Below are 21189 nucleotides of genomic sequence, written 5' to 3'. Positions count from 1 at the left end.
CATTATTTTATTTATAGACCTCTCAATGTCACAAATGTTGTGGTGCAGATTATGTTAGATAAGTAAGGCAACCATTCAGGTGTTTTTTCATTAATGCCAGATTGCATTGCACTTCCTGTATCATGTCAGAGACTTGGCCATACCTGAATTTGTCTATCTACATAAATATGATGGTGGATGTGAGACAGGAGTAACAAAAATGATCAAGGAACAATTGCCTGCATAGTTGTTGGGAGATTTTCTTGGAAAAAGTATCAAGAGAAATTGCAAGAAACGTGACAATGCTCATACAACCTGGATAATCAGAACCAGATAAAAATTAAGAGAAGAGAGCCTGCATTCTTTTGACTGCTTTAACTAAGCAGATAAACCAAACCTAACTGCTTAGTTCTTCCATATTCCTAGAAATATAAGCCTGTGTGTCACTTTGTCATGGTTTGAGCCTGGCACAGAGCCAGTGCCCCCCATGAAAATGCCCTCACCCTGGTGTCTGCTGTGAGATGTGACCAGGAATAAGCAAAACAGGCTTTAGCTTAAACATAAAGAACACTTTATTACCTAAACTACAGGGAAATAGGGAAAAACCATAAGGAAAAGAAAAAAATTGAAGACCTTACAAAAACCACTTTCCTCCTCCCCACTACCTGACTTTCCCAATCCGATACATTCTCCCAAAACACCCAACTGCCCAGCCTTGGCACCACACTTTAGTATACTCAAACTTCAGTTCATGAAGAGGAAGGGAGTCCTTCTTGTTCCATAGGCTTCCCCTGGAAACACACTGAAACCTCGTGTGCTTCCCTGTCACTTCGGCACCGCCCGGAAAAAAAAAGTCCTTTTGCCGCTTGTGACATCTTCCTTCCATGCCCAGTGCTCTCACCACTGACGCATGGACCAGAGCTGCTTTTAGGGTTGTCTTTCAAGGATGCCTTGTCTCACTCCAAAAAGGCACAGTCTCTGCTTTGGGACATCTGTCCCCCCCATATTTTTCCAACCCCCTGGGGCCGGGGGGTCCTCACGATGAACCCTCCTGGTTCTGAGGCACTGCCTCCCCCTAAATGCAGTCTCTGTGTCACAGGAACAACTGAGTCCATGGCCACAAGAAAAGTCCAGCCAAAAGGCCACTCCAAATCATCTCTCCCCATTCAATCATCTCCACGTTCTTCGTTCTTCGGGCCAGGTCCTTGTCTCATCTCATCTCTTATCTCCCTTCTTATTCAGCTTCGAGGAGGATTAGCATTTTTGCAAGGCCCCAATCATGAAAGAAAGGGGTTAAAACTTTCAGTCTGCGGCACTCCCACACACGCTGCCCACACGCTGCCGCTCCGGCCGGGCACTCTTCCTCCCCCCTTCTCCTCCTGGGCCGGCTGCTATCACATTCGGTGTCGCCGGCTCTCTCTCTCTCTCTCTCCTGGGGGGGGGGGGGGGGGGGGGGGGAGGGATGGCTGCCCGAGGGCTGACTCTCTGGGATCTTTCCACCCTTCCATCCTCGAGGCCTCCTCACCTCCCATCTCTGTCCAGGCCCAGGGCCTACCATGTGGCTGCCCCTCCCCCGCCCAGCAGCAGCGGTCTGGACGGGGGAGAGATCTGACCTCTTCGCCGCGACGTCCCAAGAGAGCCTCCCAGGGCCAAAGCCCTGCTTTTAACCCCTGTGTATTCTCGGAGGTGTGTCCAAACCCCACTGGCTACACCAGGTGTCAGTATGAAACTCAGAACATCCATTGGTTTGACCACAGCATCCCAGAATTCCCACTCCTTCCTGGTCAAACCACCACACACTTATTAGACATATGCTCAATTTTTAAAAAAGAAACGTAAGAGCAAAAATACATCTCTGAAGAATAAAGGGTGTTGCTACCATAAGGCACCGGGAGAAACAGAAAAAAAATTAGTCCCTAAAAACACCACTGAGGCCACAGCTGCTACATTTATGTGGATTCAGTAGTAGAAATATGGCTCTGGTTTTGTGACAGAAAAATATTTCCTGGTAAAACCAACAAAATTCCTGCTGTAATATGTGAACTGCACAACATTGTGCTTTTATGAGAAAATAAGCCATTGAGGAACCTGCAGTACACTCCTGTCTGTGCTCAATAGGCTAGACAGGGAAACAAGTGGTCTGTTTGATTTATGGTGTGCCTAAATCTTGAGGGGAAAACTTCTGCACATCAAACCTCTGTTCAAAGGAGTGTTGCATGTAAACATAAGTGAGACTGACATAAGGAATGTCTGTTGGTCCAAGGAAGTTGGAACAGATGTGATAAGCATTTTTCCTCTCTTGTTTGTACTGTTTTTAACTTAAAACTATTATAAAGGAGGGGCAAAAGCAAATCTAATTAAAAGATGAGACACAAAAATCATATCCATAGTGAACTTTCAATACACTGCTGCCTTGGTAATAGAACGGTGTCCAAATACAGTGAATTTCCTGCTGATAGTTTGATTAGAAAAACACATTAGGAGTTCATTATTTCTAAGCAGGATTTTCTAATGCTACTTGTTACATTCTGCTCTAACTTTTGTCTGCATTTGCTGGTCAAGTCATCCTGTTTTTTATTTCTTCAGGAAATAACATTAAACATTTCTGTAAAAGGTGTTATTTCAGTTTCAAAGAATGAATGTTTCCTATCCTGAAGATGTACACAGTACATCACTGTAGATAAGCCTTCTCTGCTTTGTCATCCTTGATAAAATTTTGCTTATTTGGGATATGTTTTTATACCAAGCACATCTAACCATAACAGAGGAAATATTCCACTGCTGGATAGTGACTACGTTCCTTTGACTGGCTGCCATGATAACTGGATACTATGATGACAGGCACATTATAAATAGGCATAGATCTCCCTGCCTCTACCAGGCCATTTATCACTTTGTTTGGAAGACTTTCTAATTACTCTGCCAATGTAGGTGGTCACAGTAGCTGAAGGAGTTGCTTTAGGTAGACTGCCAAATATCTCATTTGTCTTGTCATCCTTCACATTAAGTGCCTATTTCTTGTAGGGTCATTTCTCTGTGCTCATTCTTCCTTGATAGTTCTGTTACCTTTGACACCATGGGGCACCTACTACTCCATAAGAAACTCCCACCCTTGGGTTTCTGTGGCACCAGCTCACTGTTTCCTCATCTGGCTGACAGCATTAGAGAGTTAGTGCTGATGGATCCTTTATTTCTTCCCTGTCTCTGCTGGCATCTCTCAAGGCTCTGTCATTATTCCCCTGTCCCTCTTCCCAGTCACTGTCTGGATGTCTTTGCCAGCTGTCCCAGACCCACTTATTTCCCAGTATTAATGACTCTTAAATTTGATCTTCTGCCTGCAGCCTTGCCTCTGTGGTGTCTTGCTGGACCCCTTATGGCTTCCTTAGATGCTGCGTGCACATGATATAAGGGGGAACATGCAACTTTCTTCATGGCAGCTGTGCTGTTTAATACCAATTTATGCACATGCCTCATGGTTATTCTGACTATTCCTTCGGTTCTGTCTTCTTCCAAACACTTCCTTCTAAAATACTGTTTCCTCCATCATTGTTCTTCCCTTTAGTCTGCCTAATTTTACCAAAATTCTTTTGCAATGGACTGAACTGAACTTGCTCTGACCTTTATTCTCCTCTGGTATTAGCTTCTGTTGTATTTTTTATAAAACTTGTTCCTTAAGGCAATTCCCTACCCCCTTTCTAAATCAGCAAATTTAGCATATGTGTATGCTAAAGTATTTTGAGACTAAATCTGAAAAATGTAGAAGAGTTTATTTGTTTAAAATAAAGTAGACCTTTAAGCCATTTTGGTAAAAAACTTTGACACCATGAATATTTGTAACACTATCAAAATATTTACTTTATACCATGGCAGTAAACTGTGTCTCTGTGGCAATACTGTTTATATCTTCATGAACATGATATAAGATTTTCTATTGCAATGTATTATACAGTAATTTCTAATTCTCTTCATCCAAAAATGTACAGCTGTAGCAAGCTGTAACATGGGAATGTTGCTTTCCAGACTGAAGCAAAGCTGGTATCTCTATCTAGTTCCCTCCAAACTGATGAAAGAACAAAGGTGAATTTTGAACCTGATTAACACAGAATAGGGATGTATTCTCAGAGGCTACATCTGACAATTCTTCCAGTGCAGTGATGGTAGATACAGGGAATGCTTTATTTTACAAATTACTACAGTCACTGTATAAGATAGAGTTAATTCTGTTTTATGCAGTTATATAGCTTCATAGGAATGAAAACTATTGAATAAATTACTTATCTGACACACAAGCACATCTAGGCAGGTAAGAAGGAGTTTTGTAATTGGTGGTACTGAGTAAATGTTAGGCCATTTTAAGCACATTGAGTCAGATTTAAATCATCACGTTAGCAGTTAATTCAACAACCAGCTGATCTCCCCTTTGTGGCTATGAAATACTGGAAGTCTACTGGTGATTGCTCAGAGATTTCAAACAGTGGTACTGCTAAGTATTTTCCACTTTCCTCTATTTTTCCTTTCATATTAAAATTGCACTGTGAAGTTAAACACTGAAGATCAGTCATGTAGTGAAAAATAGTGAAAATTTCCCAAGAACAGCAGTTTTAAAGGGTTGTTCTGAAAGTGACAGCTTTATAACACTAAAATCTGCAGAGAAAGAAGATTTGTAAGTATCAGCGCAAACATTATCAACTAACTGCTTAGCATATTAATAATGGAAATAATGGAGGGAACCCCTGGATGTAATGTAATAAACCTGTTTATCATAACTCTGCAGGTTTTATCTTCTCCAAGTCTTAAATGGAAAGTGCTCCCGATATGGCCATTGATGGCCAGGATAATGAATATTCAGAACAGGTATGCAGCTGCCCTTTATCCAGCATGGGTAAAGAGATTGACCTCAAGCTCTGACTGTGCAGAAATCAATAGCAGGGCTTACAGTTGCGAAAAAAAAAAAAAAACAACTCTAAACCAAAACACTTGACATGTCCATTAATGAGTACCAGCATGGAGGGTTAATTTATGAGAGACAGGGTAGGAATGCTCTTATCTGAACTGTGTCCCACCATGACAACCTGATTGTCATTATTCTGTAAGAAACACCTTCTGCTCCCCCTGCCTTAGACTGTCTACAGAAATTTTCCCAGCTTTTAAGATATTGCTATTAACATTGGACCAAATCCAGCCCAAGTTCATATTCATTAGCTCTTTAATCTGAGAGAAGATTATAATCTCCTTGCCTAGTGTGACTTTAGTATAATAATCAAAATGCTAGTATATGGTATTTGCTGAGAATACCTGTTTCCTTTTGATCTCTTCTTGTCTCTTTGTGGTCTTTTAAATGAGATATTGGCTATTCCTTACCAATACATGTGTCAATATTAAATTGTATACTCACAAAAATTGAAATTTCACAGAAATTTGTGAGGACAAGAAACCCATGGAAAGTGTCCCATACTTTAAATGAAAATGTCAAAGCTTGGTTTTCATGTTGATTTTACAGAAGTCATTGCACATAAACATTTGCACTTACCTTATTTTAGAATGAGGACAATTACTAAGTTGCACTGTTGAGGTACCTTTTCCCTACTGGTTTGCCATTCATTCTCTTGTTCATCATCAACCATGTTTATTCTTTCTGAATAAAATAAACCTTTATTTCTTTTATGGGCTTGCAATCAATTTGTAGTATGCAATCAATACTTATTCAAAAAAATAAAGATTCCTCATAGACCACAAAATGAGAACTGTGAAATACACTTTTCTGAAAAGTTCTGGAATTGACATATTACAATATACAGAATCTGTCTCACTACCAAAAAACATTCAATCATGCAAATTGCATGTACAGGCAAATGATATATATGGATTTAAATGGACATTTAATAATCCAGAGAATAAAAAAGAACATTAATTTAATATCACATGTATGACTGTGACTTATACCTGGACTGAGTTAGCAAATTTTACAGAAACACAAAGGGGAAAAAATTGACAAGAACAATGGAATTAGATTAGATTCAGGCTTAGATTTCAACAGCATAAACAAAAAGATTAAGAGAAAGACCAATGAAATGTAATCAAAATTCTAGTAATATAAGTGGCAATCTGGGTTGCTAACACAGATGTATGACATAAAGATGCCATACAGCATCACAATTTTTACACTTTATGAAAGTCTAAGTACTTGAATTATGTTTCTCTGTATGGAAATATGCAGATAGGATTAGGAAATACTATCAAAAACATCTAAAGAGGTTTTCTGTACATCCATTGAGATTCCAAACATTAATTCCTTTTTGTGAAGGATAATGGGACTCAGAACCTTCTACTCAATGGAATGTATTTTCATATACAATTAGGTTTTGGTCACATTGACATTAAAAGCAAATCTCCTACTGATTTTGGAATATGGAATTTTATCTAGGTGGTATGTTCAGTCATCTTCAGACAAAAATTCTTGTGTGCAGTTCTGGTCACTGCAATATGAGAAAGATGTTTTGCTGTTGGAGAACATCCAGAAGAGGGCAACAAAGATGGTGAAGGGGAATATGAGGAGCAGCTGAGAGCACTTTGTTTTTTCAGCCTGGAGGAGACTGAGAGGAGACCTCATTGTGTTCTAAAACTTCCTCACAAGGGGAAGAGGAGTGACAGACACTGTTCTAGTGTCTGTCTGTTTTTCCTGGTGACAGTGACAGGACCCAAGGGAATGGGCAGAAGCTGAGCTGGAGGAGGTTTAGGTTGGATGTCAGGAAAAGGTTCCTCACCCAGAGGGTGGTTGGGCACTGGAGCAGCTCCCCAGGGCAGTGGTCACAGCACCCAGCCTGACAGGGTTCAAGCAGCCTCTGGACGATGTTCTTGGTGTGACTCCTGGGGATGACACTGTGACACTGTGCAGGGCTGGGACTCAATGATCCTTGTGGGTCCCGTCCAACTCAGCATAATCGGTGATTGCTGTCTAACAATGGCACTCACAAAAGAGTGTCAAATACACAATTAGGTAAACTAGGAGAACTTGTCCCAGCTGTACAGATTCCATCTTAATGGAGACTCCAAGGTTGCTCTTGTGTAACAGAAGGGCAGATTTACCGTATCACACTGAGAGATCCAACTGGCCCTACACAAACCACACTCTAAACAGGTATGTCTGAACTAACAAAAGGGCTCAATTTCAGTTCCAATTTCTCATTGCAAAAGAAACATTTGAATTTTAGTGTAGTTTTTCCTCATTATCAAACATATACTTTTTTTTCTTTAAGCTAGGTACAGGACAAGGAGAAGCACAATTAACAGTCCAGCAGCACATTCACTGGCTTCCCCAAAATAGATGGATTAAGACAAGAAGAACTTTTTTGGTATAGAAACAGATTTGTGGTTAAAGCCTCTAAGGAATTATTAAAACCCTAATGAATCTTTTTAATTAACATCCACAGTGTCCTTTTAAGTGAAATAATTTCAGAGTTACAGTGCAAACCAGTTAAACAAATTGCTAGTTGGGAAAAAAAATCCAAGTCTGTTGGCAGCTCTTCTGTTTCAGATGCCTACACAGACACATAGACAGATATATATACATATATACGTATTTATATTCATATATAGCAATGGGTGGTGGAAGATTTAAGCAATATTAGGTTATTTTAGGGAGAAGTGGTGGTTGAAATTTATGCCCAGATGGTGAAAACTTATGGCTGTAGTGCAGATATGCCAGGCTACACTAGCAAATAGATGTCCCTCTGCACCCCAGAGTAGCAGAGAATAGATACTTTAAATAGATCATTTTCTGTAATAGATCAATACTCTGTTGTTTTACAGATTCAGGTACATACAGTGGTTTGGCTGTTAAAAAAATCAATACAAATATAGTGCCATCTTTGCAGCTGGGACCAGTGCAAGGGAGTAGGACGCTAGAGCAAAGTTTCTTCTTCAGTTCACGTCCAGCCACTCCACTGCTTCTCTAATATCTCTCTAATTTCATGAAATTCTGCAGGACAAGGAAAGTGTTCTCTGCTCCACAGAGTGAACTGCCTCTCACCCTTGGAAAGTAAAAAAAACCCAGCTCTTCAGAAGGCTGTGGTTATTACTTGTAGGAGGCTAAATCTAGGGGCTGGTTTCACAGTGTCCTGTTTTTAATCTGAAATCTTTTGCATAACTATAGCAACCATGCAGCATATTCACATTCCAGATATCTGTGACAAAGAGCGATGTCTCTGCTGTTACCTGATTTGTTCTTGTTGCACACAGAACTGATGCTATCCCACTGCATGTTTTGTAAGTAATTTATAAACATTGCTTATAAATGATTAAAACTAGGGTTCTGGAATACCTTTTGTTTAAGTAAAGACATTTTTCATATCATAATAATCTTCTCTATTACAACTCTTATACAGGTGCACAGAGTTTACTTATTTAAAAGCATAGATTAGGACTGAGGGAATTAAAATGGTCTTTCCATGACTAAAATTGACTATGGAAAGGATGTAGCAGAACACTGCCACCTCCAGTTACAGACCATGCACAGAATATACTGAGTGTATTATTCTGTCACTTATTCAGAATTAATGGTAAACAGGCATGAGCTCTGGCAAAAGGCTCAGGCTGACTGCCAGTGGAGAGGCACACACACATTTTAGCCTTTGATTACAGCTGATTTATTTTAAAAAGCAGTAAAAAACTGATACCACATAAACAAATAAACCATCACTCCCCACATCCTATTATAATCAAATTGCCATGTCAGAAAAATTCCTACTACTAGGGACATTCAATTAAGGACTCTGATGTCTAACTTCAGGGTTTTCCCTGCTCAGTTTACATTGAGTACAAGGAAAGGGAATCTACCTTCATGTTTTCCTATGTCCTTGCTTTCTACTTGTCTAGGATGAACTTCTCAAAGAGTTCTAAAATTCTGTGGGGTAGCCTATGATGTGTGAATATGTGCAGAGGGGGGAACATCCAGGCTGAATTATGAGTGCCCATGACCCAACAGAGGTGGAGGTTTAGACTGAAAGGCTGTGCTAATGTGGGATGCTTTTTTTGGCCAATGTGAAGAGATAAGTGTCATCCAAATACTGTAAAACAAGGAGAGCAGATTTACAGCAGATTAGGTGGTGAGGATGATGATGGCTGCTGCTTATCACTATACAGGGGGTGAAAAGACATGAGATAATACCAGTAAAACATACGAAGTGTGAGAATACATCTCCTGAGTGCCAGGTGAAAAAAAAACTTCATCAAGTTTCTGTACCTAATATCTCATGATGGCTAGAGCAGAATTTCTAACCTAGGTTCCAGCTAAGGTTTATTGCTGGCACCCTGTCCTCCTTACCTCTCCTTTCCATCTCACCTCCCTTGACCACACTCTTGAGATCTTCTGCCTTCCCGCTTCAGCCACTAACCCATGCTACATACAACTCTGCCTTCTACATGGGATTGATATTTTTTCCTCTGTCACTTTTCCAGTCTTAGCTCTGAAAGTGCTCCTTGCCTTTTCCTTGGCTAAAATTGCATCAGAGATTACTTCAAACATGTATTACCCATCAGATCAGGCACCAAGCTGTAACACTTGTTATTAGTACAGTCTCATGTTCTGTGTATGATTTGTTTGAAGAGAAAGTGACAAATTGAATGAAGCTGAAAGAAAAGCAAAAGGTATCAAGAGATGGAAAAAAATTTATCAGTTAAGACCAAGAGAAAAGATAAATATGCATGGCCAAGTGATATCTTGCTGGAGGAGAGGAAACAGATACTCACAGGTGTATGAATAAACACAAAAGAAAAAAAAAATCCATCACAGCACTTGGAAACAGTAGCAATAGGGAAGAAAAGAAGGAAGAATATTGAGATTAAATGATATATATTAGATAGGGAAATTGCCTTCCAAGTTGGAGTCTTACAATAATATTAACATTCTACTTTTAAAACAATTTGTGGAATATAATTAACCTTTTAAAAAAATCTTTATCTTTAAAGACAAAGCCATTACCATTTTGCACCAATATATGATTACGTCATTTAAAACCCTATCACTGCCTGCATAAATGAGAATTATTCTCCAAGAGGAGAACAAGTAAGAACAAACAATGAGCTAATAGTGTGGAATATGTTTCCCTATATCTCTGGAAGAACCTCAGGTGGTTTTCTCATTGAAAATAAGCATACTGTAAATGCAATTATGGCAAAAGGAGGGCAGAATTCTTTCAGCCAGAAAAAAAAAAAAAAGGAAATATTTTGGGGAAAATATAAATATTCAAATGTAAAATCTCCCCAAAGAAATATTTGACTTTCCTTTACAAAATGAGGTATATATTTTCAAATTGTCCTGACTTCAAAAATTGTAATAACTTAAAATTACCTAAATATTGAAATTGTATACTCTAGATCACTCCCTTCCTTTTTGTTTGTTTGTTTTAGCTTTGTCTTTAGGCTAATTAAATAATTATTTATGCATATCTACTACTACAAGCCAGTGCCTAATACTGCCGGAGTACACCCCTGCCAGATTTCTTTTAATGATTCATGAACAGTTGTTGCAGACAGCACTCCTATATTTATAGAATTAAAAACCAAGAGATCATAAGGTCATCTAGGTTTATCTTCAGTGAATCACAGGCTCTTAAATTTCATTAACTTGTCTGGTATATATCCAAAACTTATATTTCACTGAGGTGTATCTTCCAAACTACACTGAGCACTGATGTGAAGGCAAGAGGTGCAGAATCCAGACCTCCTGGTAATCTGTGCCAATATTTAATTGCTTGCACTGTCAAAAAAATGTGTCTGATTTCTCATTTGAAATTAGCTCTTTTTGTGCTTCTCCTCACCAGATTAAAGAATTCTTTGGTATCTGGTATATTTTCCCATGAAGGTACCTGTACACTGTAATCAAGACACCTCTCAATCTTGTTTAGGCAGATTGAGCTCCTTTAGCGTCCTCCAGTAAGACATTTTCTCCAGCCCTCAAACCATTTTTGCAGCTCCTTCCTGAGCTCTGTGCCATTTTTCACTGTCCTTTTAAAGAAGTGGACACTAGCACTGATGAAATATTCCAGTAGCTGTCTCACCAGTTCCTTATGCTTTTTGCAGTACTTATTCATCCTCTGAAGAAAGGCAGAGCTAGTCAGAAGGCACCATCTGGTGAGGAAGCCTGACTGGTAGGGGGCAGATTTAAATACTTAAAGAGTAGCAGAGGGGAGGGTGGAATGGGCAAAGGACATTTAAAGACTGACTTGCTAGACTATGATCATTTTTAGTTTCCCCAGGAGGTTAGTGAATTCTTCTCCCTTGGACTGCTATTGCCTGTGTTTAAAAAGGTGAACAGCAGCAGACTATAAAATATGGAAAATGAAAATTTCATTGGGATTACACATGGATGAGAAAAATCAGCATCTGCCTGCTGGAAAACACAGGATTAATGGGGAGAAGGCAAGCAGGGAAAAGGAAAAAAGGAAAAAAAAAAAAAAAGGAAATGCCACGATTGCCAAATAAGTACAGAAAAACTGCACAGAAGAATATAAATGGGAGGGGGATTCCATGGCCCTAATCAGTGTTGTAAGCACTGGATTTCTGAAGTCTCAGAAAGAAGCTTCAGTATTGAAGCTAATGCCCACACTGCAAAGCCAACACCTGACGGGACACTAAAGGTTTTACCCCACTCAGCTCTGCAAATGGTATTTCTTAGTGAAAGACCCTTTTTAGAAGCTCATAAAGGTGTTGAGTAAAGAAGAGGATGTAGAACCTGGAGACTGTTTACTGATGCACCCAGCTGCTCCTAACTGCTGGGGGAGCTCATAAGAAAAAGACTGCCAGACAAGCATGAAGCTGGTTGTTGAGATCAGAGGCAACAGTCTGAGTTGTGGATATAAAAGGCATGCAAGTGCAAGAGAGAGCTTTTGAATGACTTTTAGAAGCTGCAGAAACCAAAAGCACTCTCTTCTCCCCGTCTGCGAGGACTTAAGCATTTGTCTCTGGCTCTTCATTCAGCCATGCTTATTGATTCCTTTAGCATCTGTAGATTTGGTTTGTACAATGTAACTGAAGAATAAACTTGAAAAGTGCACGACAGCTCTAGTTGTTGCAGCATGATCCTGCTTACTACAGTGGAGATATTAGTCCAGGCAAAAAAATACTGCCTGAGCTCTAACACAAGCAATGGTTTGTCTCTTTTTAAAAAGTCATCCAAGCAATCATTAAGAATCCATTATAAAGGATACACAGTATTTAAAAGCATGGTTTTGAACTCTCATTATAAAATTATGTTTCATATAATTTCTTATACTTTCAAGAAAGAAGAGTGCAAACCACTGTAATACTGTTGTGGGTTTCTGACTTTTTATAGAAACATTGAAACACCTAAGGCACATACAGTTGATTGTTCCTGAAAAATCAAAGCTTTTCTTTCTTGCTTAAGCCTTTTACTAAAGTTCCCATAGCAGCTGTCCATATAAACTTTATTATTCCATGCTAACAAATTAGGCAACAAAAACGACATCAATAAAAAATTACACTTTAGCTGTGAAGGCAGTGAGTGTTTCTAAGATGTCAAAAGTCTTCCTAGGCCTATCCCAATGGTGCTCCTGAGGGAATAAAAAAAGAAGACTAACATGGAAGTGGCTTAAAGGCTTCTTAAACACTGAAACAGAAGAGACATGGTGTGAGATGCAAGACAAGGAGCCTTTGCAGACATTCTTTCCCTGTTTTGCAAACAGCCATTGCAGAAGAATTTTTTCCCCTTTGATTGACAATTAATCCCTTGAGCCTACCACTAGCAAATACTTGCCACACAAGCCCAATTCCCTCTGGATTTTCTCTCTAATTCAAGATTGTTGCAAAAGACCTATATTCTCATATTCCAAGTCACTGTTACACTGTGTAAGTGTTCCAAGATGCACAATTTGAAACTAGAAAACACAATTACTATAAATATTAGGAAGGTCTTTACTTTCAGGTGTTACTTTTACAAAGTAAAATAGTGACAGTGACAAAGGATCCCTTCTTTGAGGGAATAACAAGGAAATACACTTAACCGTTAGATTATTGTAAGAAAAGGAAATGCAAATTTTTAAGCATCTCTTGTGAATGTGATAAAATTGATTTTTCTTTCAAGAACTTAATTTTCTTATATTTCCTTTTTTCTGAAAACAAATTGTTGGAGAACTCTAAAAAATGTCCTGTAGTTAGTCTTCTGTTATTCTAGCATGAAGAAATAAAAGCTGTGGGTTCTTTTCCAATTTATATATTTTAACTTGTGTCATATCCAGACAGATGCAGATTCTTATAGAGGTGTACTGCTTTGCACTTATTTTTCTACTTGATAATTTGATTTTTTATTTCCAAGAAATATAATCGTTCATCTTTTTTGTGAGCAAATTATTCCACCATGTAAGAGAATTATTAACTCCTCAAAAATCTTCTGTTCAAATATCAGACTTGCTTCAATAGAGATAAATGTTCTTAATGTGTTTGAAATAGTAACATTTTGTATTTAATTTACAAGTTCACCAGATGACTTTCTCATTAGAGTTTTTGAAAGATGCAAACCATGCGTTCAGGTACATATTCATGTCCTCTGATATGAATGTTTATTTCAAAATGTCTGTTAGCAGCAGGAATGTGACATTGCACATACAGAGTAAGAACAGGAGAGCAGAAAAATCCAGGTACTATTCCTGTTATTATCCCATCTGCATTTTGACCTTAGCTAAATTACAGTGAACTTGTGCTACCTCAATTTCCCTAGTTTAACATTGATATCAAGATATTTCATTCCCTGTGTAACAAAGCTAAGTACTTCTTTATATAAAAATGTGAGAACCCTTAGCAAAATTGATTCAATGCAAATAAGCTAATGCAATGCTATGGTTGAGAATCTGAACAGAGAACTCTCAAAAACTGCAAAGGCAAACTCCCACAGCAATTATAAAGTAGGTCATATTGAGCGTATGCGTTAATGCATGGAGGGGCATATACTTACTCAGTAAAAATTGCAGTGCCTTTTAACAACCAGGCACACTTGGGTTCAAACCCAATGCACTGTTTTCACAGCCTGAAAGTTGTATTTTCATTTAACAAGACTGTGTAAGAGATAATCCATTGTTTGCATTATATCCAATCACTTCTGATACTGTGCTCTATTGATCAATGTTTTCTTTCCTTTCATATTGACATTGTGGGAGCATATACATAAATCTGCAATGACACTACTTCGTTTGACATTGTAATATTCCCTGTACAGCTGCATTTATATCATTTGCAGCCCTTTAGAATGACAATAACTCCCATGAAATCAAATGATGAGCTATTATTATCACAGAAACATAATGAAAAATAACTAGCTTGGAAGCTGGATAGTAATATATTAGCTACCAACCCAAGCACTTCAAAATACAGTTGTTTTTTTAACACAGTATATCCTAACTAAGTTTATCTTCTCATTTTTTCTTCTATGTGCAGTTATAAAAATCTGTCTTGGAAGAGATCCATTTGTCAATAATTGTCAAATGAACATAAGGATGATCATGTCACAGGTCTATGTACTTAAATGGTCAACAGCAGACACTTAGCCAGATGAGAAGCAGAGCATTAATACATCCCATGGCAAGTACTCAGGAACATATGAACATCTTGGGATAAAAGTTGTACCATCACTACAACATCTAATAGCTTTCTCTCAAATTTTGTAATACCCTTTAAACAAATTCTCATAATTTTTTTCAGTAGTATGCTCTGCCCTAAGAAGAAATATGTTTCTTGTTGTAAATTAAAAGAAAAATCACTTTTTCTGGAATATAAATCCATGAATAAGAAGTGATAGATATCTAAATACAGATGTTTATTCTAATAAACTGAACTTATCTCTCAATTACAGGAAAGATATATGTCTATGTGGAAAAGCTTAGCCAAACTGTATTACATATTAACTTAGTTTTTGCTAACAGTGATCCTGTATATAATCCTAAGAAAGCATTTACAATGTACTTAAAGAGCCTGAGTTTTTTAAAGCTGTATTATCTTTAAAAAGGGGAGATATAAATTAAAGCTGTCTCAAAGACACAACACTACCACAGTATTTTTTAATGATGTGCCTCCGTGGATTCAGTACATTTGCTTCTGAAAGGTAACTCCATATGAAGCATGTTGCTTAGAACTGATATCAAACTCAATGATGTTTTCTGATATCCACATCTGATGAATTTAAATTCACTATTTTCATGAAAGTCCGTTTATTCATCATAAAGGCCAAAATCCCTTCTTTTTATTAGTGAATTTTTTTTTCCAGCAGAGTTGTCATTGTCTTTCATCTTGTACAATTAAAAAAAAACAAACAAAAAACAACAGAACCAAAAAACTACAGTAGCTACTTCTGATGTGGGGATTACATTGTACATGTAAAAATAATTTTCTGCAGGAACTCTCTAAAGTGCAGGTAAGCAGTAATTGCCTCTAACTTTTTGGCCACCTAGGTGTGATTTGGAGATTATAAACTGGTTAGATGTTGGGATCCCCAGTTTTTGCTTGCAAAACTGAGGCAAACAGCAGCAAAACTGAAAACTCCTGAATTGTACTACAACAATCCTGTAGCACTGCTAAGCAAAGGAGACTATGTCTGTAACAAAACTGATCCTCTGAAGAGGTTTCTAGCAGGAACTTAATCATGAGCTCTCTAGCAGTAGTACAACATCCACAGTGCCTGGTTACTTAGGTTATCCTCTCTGAGGGAACTAAAGCCTCCTACACTGGATCTCTCCTCTGCAGAGCAGCAGCTATTCTTGCTCTGCAGTTGCTAATGCTTTTGAAAACTAACAGTTCACTGGGGGCTGGTTACTTCTGAATCAAAGCACATCCCAGGTACTGTGTGAGGATGTGAAATACTGGCTAGATCCCAGTTCCCCAAAACCTGAACAAGCTGCTGCACCAACCAGTCTAGCTCTCCTCTTTCTAACACTGCACACAAAGCTCCTGTTTATTACAGTCCTTTCCCCTGGGAGAGCTGATCAATCCAGAGACATCTAGCAGCTAATGCATAAATCTGTCTTTTAATATCTTTTTTTAAATCAAAATCCAGAGAGTGGCAATGAAGAAATTCACTCACAAAGTTTTGTTGCAGAGATCCTCTTCTGTTGTTGTACTGGCCAGGCTTCCCATAACTCTAATTATTAGGATAGGAATTACTACCCTAATTCCAGTAGTAAGTTTCCCAACACAAGCTCACAAGCTCACAACTGTGGAGTATTTTTTCACAGAAGATAATTTTGATGGGAAATCACAGGACATTTTGGAGAAAGAAAATGTTCTTTCATAATTTTGCACTGCAAAACTGCAGTTTAAGAGTTAAAAAAAAAAAAAAGCAGCTCATTTTCAGGGGTTAAACCATTCAGATTAAAGGATTAATGTGGAAAAATATTTATAAACTTTGACTAACAAGCAAATATTGCTACAAAGTGGTAACTGTAACTTCTATTGTCTAAACTGTCTCAGATACGTTTTCTAAGAAATTATATCTGCTCTTGTCACAATGGGGACTTATCATACTGCATTTAACTGGAACTTTATAGAATCATACTTGTGTCTTCTGGACTTTTTCAAATTACACTAAAAACTGTTAAAAATATTGTACTATCCCAGTTATATCTTTATGATTTTAGGAGTTTCTCTGTTGTCTATTTTGTTTGTGTTGGTTTGGGTTTTTAAAAGCTTTGAATCCCTTACGGTATTCGCAACAAATTCAGCTTGATTTTAATGCTTCTGCAGTGACTACTGCAAAGCTTCTTAACTTTTGCACTATAATGCAGTCAATGTATTTATAGTTCTTGAAAATGTCACATGGCAATGTTATGCCAGGGACAGCACATCTCAGAGACTCCTTAATATGTCTGCATTGTTGTATTCTATTTGTAGAGGCATTTTTGTCAGCAGCGATGAAGAAACAGAGCTGCTGCTGCAGCTCTTTCAATAACATTCAAGCTTATAGTTGACCCAAGGGGCTCACATTATGACATCCATATTTAATTTAACAATAAATCATATTTTCATGGACTAGAGTATTGCATTATAACCTCACTGTTTTATGTCCAAGGGAATGCAGCAAAAGCAGGCTTGTAAGTATCTACAATACAGACTAAATGTTTAGTTCACAAGAGCAAGGTTGGAGTGTACAGTGACAACAATAAATAAAAGGTTTTATAACAATTCTTAGAAGTCTGAGGCAAAAAGGACATAAAAAGCTATCCAGAAGAGACTGCATTTAACTTGAAGTTTAATTTTTAAAATCTTAACTGCAGCACCTTGCTTACTGTCAGTTCTAGTTCTGCTCTGCACTTCCCATTGCAGTCAGCATTCTCTGTATCTCATTTTCTCTTCTGCTTCATTCAAGCATATTTAAGGAGAAAATTAACACCATCTGAATCTTGAGCTTTACCCATCCTTTTCTCCTCACAATCATTTCTCCTTTTTGCCCTGCATCTTTTACTGCTGACCTTCTAGCTGAATCCAAATTAAATGTTCATATGTTTCCTATTTACTTCCAAATCTAGTCCTGCTTGTTCACATTTATTCTTGCTCATCTCCCTCTTATTTGCCTCTGCGCATATCACATCACATCATCCTCAATTTCTTTACTTTCTATTTCTACTAACTTCCAGGACCTACTTCTTGCAGCACTCTGCAACCTAAAAATCATTTAATTCATTTTTTCCTCCCCATCAGCATTATTAGTAATCTTTTACCAGCCAGACTATGGAATACCTTCATTGCTCTTCTCCATCAGCTGGCATCACTGCTCTCCTCCACAGACTTTATAAAACTACATTATCTTTCTTAGAAGGCTCCACTTTTCAAAACTAAGTACTTTCAAATACCTTTTTTTCTTTTTTGGCAGCCTTGATCTTTGGCCTAGATGTCATCCTTAACACACATTACATAAAATTAAGAAAAAGCAACTGTAGTAAAAAGCATTTGACTACTCTGACCTATGTTCTCTTTTTACCTCTCATCCAGATTTTTGTTCTTCATCTCTTCATGCATTGTATCTAAATTAGATTTTCAGTTCCTTGGGGTAAGAAAACATCACTTTCATTTATCTGTAAAGCACCATGCATGCTTATGGCTCTGTTGAGGTGCTAAATATGTATATCCACATTTCTTAAAATATTGATGTTTTTATCTATTCATATATTGCAGAAGCAGCATGGCAGCAGTTGCACACATTTATAATAGCAATGATATGATTTATAGTAGCTGCATGCTGCTCTCTATTTCCTAGTTCATATTTACATTGCTCATTCTGGTCTTTTTAACTAACTAAAAAATAAAAATCTCAATTTTCTCTGACATTGTTGGTTTACCAATTAAGGACAGCTCCTGCCCTCCAAAATCATGTCATTTAAATGGTCCTGATGACAGAAAAAATTTTAGGAATTTGGGACATGTGGCTTGAGAAGCATTGAAGTGCTCTGATTTTCAGAGTACTAGAGCATAACACAGGATCTTGAAAATGGAAGATCCTTGTTATTTTGAAAATTTTGGATGACAAAACTAAGATAACCAGTGTAAATATGTATCTTAAAAGCGAGGAAGGTTTTTAATTAAGAAAAAATAAATGGTGATACTATCAATCTAATTACAACATAGTAAAATATTTCTAATAACAACTGCAGTAACAAACTGCAAATAATAGTAGTTCTTTGTAGTCAAGAATGTTTATTTCTTGGTTAGTCAAAAAAGTAAGTAGATGTTAAGTCCCATAGCAGAATCTGCACAGTCTCCTGTCATGACTCAAAGGCCCTTGCATGAGTGGGTCTGCACTAATAATTTCAAAATTTAGCTCAAAAGATAAGGAATTATCACAGAGTAGACACTGTATGCAAAGCAATTAAACTGTTATGCTTCATGTAACACTTAATAAATGGTTAAGCATTTAAGCAATGAATGAAGTGAACATCTTTAAGTATCCTGCTTTGCATCAATCTGAGCTGAAAACTTGAAATGGGTTGTTCATTCGTGGGTCATTACATGTGGAGTGGCCTTGACAAATGTTTACTCAGAGTAGTGGGCACAAAGTCACATGGGGATAATGTTACTGCTATTTCTTCACAGAGTGCCTGCAGCTGATGGGTTTAAGAGCTATATTAGCTTTGTACAGAGAGACCCATTTCAGCCAGCATTCCACCATGCTATTTTACTGGATAAAATGATAAACTTCATGTCAACCTGCATATATAACTGTGTAAGGTTGCACTGATTAGACTCAGACCACATACACATTTAAAACTAATTTTGGACTGAAAAAATGGTAAAGGCAAATTTTACTCAACTCTTGATATTTTCCAATAAGCATCCACCTCCAAGCTAGTCCCATTTATTTGTTACTATGCATAAAGAGAACTGTGTCAACAGATGCATTTCAGTGGGATTCATCAGACCTACCCTAAATATTTACTTCAGGAAAAACCACTGTACATTCTAAAACATTGTCAAAACAAACAGATTTGGTAAATTAATTCCATTTCATTGAAGAGTGAGAATTCTGTGTTTCTTAATTTCTTTGCATCTTCAGAGAAAGTCAAATCCAGATATCTTGTCTACAAACCTAAAAGTAAACAAAACTCCTTGATAAAACTGTTGTCCAATGCCAACTAGTTTCCAGACATGGCTTGGGGTCAGATATGGAACAGCCCAGAAGGTGCTCTCCAAAGACAGCTGGTAGATGACCAGTCTGCTTCAGACAGAAAGAGAACCAATTCAGACAGAATTGGTTTCAGAACAGGAAAAAGGTCCTGTTCATCTTCTACTTAGTTGAAGAAAAAGAAGTAGTTGGCATGGAGTTTTGCATAATTGCAACTCTAAATTAAAAGGAAGAAGATAGAAAGACAGCTTTTAAGTGAAACAGTTTTTTAACAAAAACAGGGTTTTTAACAAAAGTATGAAAAAAGAATTTAAACAGCAAAAGTAAAAATTAAGCATGATAATAGAAAAGTGGCCACAAAAAACTATTGAACTATGATATGACTTTCATGACTGTGATCACTTTGGACAAATACAATAGGGATACTACCTGTTATCTAAATGAACTGACATCTTAAAATGCATTTCGCTTGCTACATAGTGAGAAGATCTACTTCCAGTAAATTACTACAGAGAAGACTACCAAAAGAAGAGAGATAAGGAAGGAACTTCCAGAAGGTTGGAAATGGGGCCAATACAGAAACTATAGGTAAAGCATAAAAGCAGAGCTTTGCCAGTGTTGAACAGTTTTAAGCACCTTGACGCAAAGGCAGAGGCTGAGTTATAATGGCTTAATGGCTGTGTACAGGAATTAGTTGTTACACAGACCTCACTGTGTGTGGGAGGTTGTATTCTGTAACGATATAATGAGATGCAATGATCAGATTTTCAGGTGCACTCAACTATACATCCTAAGAAGCATTAATGATAAGCACTTTTTAACGTGGTTGCTCTGCTCAATGAAGAACTTTGACCTTACAAAATAAATTTAGGAACAATGTATATATGGAGCACCTTTTCTTTTGCTTCCACACCAAGACTAAAACTACTTGTTTTCCTTTCAGCTAAACATTTTTTCTAATCACACTACTTTACTCTGATTTACATAAGTTTTAGGTTCAAGAATCATTGGTCATTGCTGAATGCAAATAAGCACATAACAAAATTATATTAGGTTTACACAACTGATCTTTCTTCATTTTAAATGTTGACTTTTAAAATTTTCTGCAAAATCAGTCTGAAATACTCCCATCGTTGACTGGCATCAAGTAGAGCAGGGTCACTTTGTAAAAACCCATTCTCAGTGATGTAAATTATAGGGTTATTATATGTATCCTAGAACAAGAGAGAGCAAAAGTTTTATTCAGAACAGATGTAAGAAAGCCCATAAAATCAGATGCATTACCCTCTATCTTTTCTAAGCTACAAACTAAAACTAGTTTTCATCAAATTGCACTGACCCTATTAACTTAATTTTCCATGAAGTGACCTTTTATGACTAACAATGGAAAAGCAAAACTGTGCAAATACCCATGAAGACAGTGAAATGACTTATTTTAATGAGAAGACTAAAATATCTTTCCTGCATTAGCATCTGCTTATTGTCACTGCTCCTTAACCCTTGGTACTGGCAGTCACCACACGTCTCCTTGCCAGGAGAAGATGTATGCCAGGAAAGCCTTACTGCTAGCATCAGAAAGATAATTTCTGGAGTTC

The sequence above is a fragment of the Zonotrichia albicollis genome, chromosome 5 (assembly GCF_047830755.1).
Source record: "Zonotrichia albicollis isolate bZonAlb1 chromosome 5, bZonAlb1.hap1, whole genome shotgun sequence".
Lineage (NCBI taxonomy): Eukaryota > Metazoa > Chordata > Aves > Passeriformes > Passerellidae > Zonotrichia > Zonotrichia albicollis.
Note: the sequence above shows the minus strand (reverse complement) of the source record.